Genomic DNA, 2,647 nt, shown 5'->3' on the forward strand with positions numbered 1-2,647 from the left:
CTTGTGTCTGCTTCATAATATCTTTTCTGTAACTATTTCCTGCACCATTTTTCTTTTCTTGGGGGTGCAATATGTCACAGTAACAACATTTTTGGATTTTCCCTCGCTTCCAATGACTATCAAAACCAGTAGAAAGGGTATTTTTCCTCCAGCGGGAAACAGACAACAATAAAGTCTTAAAGGACATTTCCACCTTTGTAAGTGGTTTTTGGTAGCAATGGGGAGGTGCAGGGGAGATGTACATGTGTGTGCGGGGGGGGATGTACATGTGTGTGCATTCTTAGGAGTCACGGGGCTGTATTTCATACTTTGTTTTATAGATTTTTTTACAGGCCAGAGGCCTAAAAGTTCAAAATTCCCTCCACAATATCTTCAATCCGTCTCTCTCAGAGGGTCGGGTTGTTATCTCTAAATTGCAATCAGCTGTTTTCCCCTCCTCCCCCCTCCCCCCCCTCTCTGCTCTGTGAAAAGGGACGAGTCATAGCTCTGTGTGTCTGTGTGAGTGTTGGAACACAGAGAGAGGTCTATAGAACAGGACAAGTGACAGGAGATTATGTGTCCCCTGGGGTCACCAGAGATTGTATGGTGTCACCGGGGATGTGCAGTGTCACCGGGGATGTGCAGTGTCACCAGGATGTGCGGGGTCACCGGGGATGTGCAGTGTCACCAGGATGTGCGGGGTCACAAGAGATTTATGGTGTCACCGGAGATGTGCGGGGGGTCACTGGGGATGTGCGGGGGTCACTGGGGATATGCGGGGGTCACCGAGGATGTGCAGGGTCACATGTACATCCCCCCTGCACCTCCCCATTACCACCAAAAACTCAAAATCACTTACAAAGGTGGAAATGTCCTTTAAGATGAGTTCTAATCCTTCCCTACGCTATCCAGTACTACAGATATAAGTATTGCCTATACGTACACTTTAAGCCGATCTCCATCTTTCTTTTTCAGTTCTGGCTACAAATACACTTTATATCATCAGAAGCCCAAATCAGCTTGATGTTGCTCGTCGTATCTCCAGACCTTTCCTTCTCCGCCCTAAGCGAGGCTCAGTCATTAACTTTCTCCTCTTCTCCGGGCCGGTCAAGTGGCTGTCACTTTGGAAGGACAGAAAATCAGCTTGTGCCCCAATCTCGCCGAGACAGTGACATTTACTCAGAGTAAATCTAACAGCAGATTGGCTTAGTGCTGAGGCAGCTGTCAGAGCTGACATTCTTCCAGCCACACTTTAACCACGTCTGATGATAAGGTCTGGGATGGTCGGGAAAATTGGCAAAATATCATTTTTCAACTTAATAGATATTCTATTTACCTTTTTTTCTGTAATGTACAAAGAAATACATTAAGGTGATGCCTCGTGTACGCTCGCTGGAGCCGAGATAAGGTTATGGCCGCTTTCTTTTAATTTGCCCGGATGAAAGAAACGAAGATTGAAGATTTTTCTCTTTGCTTTGCTGAAATGATCTGTTGTATGTTACATGTTGGCGCCGAAGATATGATGCGACTTATTCATAGGGACACAATATTTTGGGATGCAGGTAGAAAAAAACTAAAAAGTTCCTTTAGGGGATAATAAAATGTATCAAGATGTAAGGTTTTGGAAAGTTCTTTATTTTGGTATACATTAACAGATGAATGGAGGGGAATGAAAGTGACAGAAGGTAAAATATACTGCATATAAAAAGTGGCTTTATACTGTATACAGAGGTGATGTAAATAAATGGTATACTTATCTTATTCCAATTGTATACTCATCTTATTCCAATCATATACTCATCTTGATACCAATTGTATACTCATCTTATTATAATCATATACTAATCTTGATACCAATTGTATACTCATCTTATTACAATTGTATACTCATCTTATTACAATTGTATACTCATCTTATTACAATTGTATACTCATCTTATTACAATTGTATACTCATCTTATTACAATTGTATACTCATCTTATTACAATTGTATACTCATCTTATTACAATTGTATACTCATCTTAAAAAAATATTTTATACAAATGTAATGTAAATAAATTGCATTATAAATTGGCTGATCATTAAAGCTGAAGTCCAAAAACATATAAAAGATACAAACTAATGCAGCTCTGTATTCATGAATACTTCATTAAAGTGACACTAAACTCCGGAGTTAAAACTTAAAAATGAATTCAAGTCCCTGAACTCTGAACAACAATGTATCTTATTTGTGTATCACTCGGCTGTAGATCCTCCAATCATCTCTGAATTGGTGCTGACACTGTCCTTCCTTCTGGAGGGGGGCTACTTCTGTTCGCCATGGTCCCTGTGCGTGTTGTAAAGTAGTCACCGCTCCGAGCTCGCTCCCAGGATGGACTACAATCTCAGGTTTAGTTATTTGTATTGAGATTATAGTCCATCCCGGGAGTGAGCTTGGAGCTACAGCCGAGTGATATACAAATAAGCTAAGGTAAGGCACTTGAATGCATTTTTTGCGCACACCTGGACCTGCACAGATGTGTAGGTTCGGGTGTGAATGTGACTACATGTAATTGCGTGCAGCCATTTCCTCCCATAGGGAAGAACAGGCTGCTACATGCAGTTACACGCAGCACCTGTCCCTTCTGGGATCGGGTCCCTTTTCGGACCTGCACGCCCGTCTGAA

This window comes from Nanorana parkeri, unplaced genomic scaffold, assembly GCF_000935625.1.
Source record: "Nanorana parkeri isolate BGI_ZX_2015 unplaced genomic scaffold, ASM93562v1 scaffold1162, whole genome shotgun sequence".
Classification (NCBI taxonomy): domain Eukaryota; kingdom Metazoa; phylum Chordata; class Amphibia; order Anura; family Dicroglossidae; genus Nanorana; species Nanorana parkeri.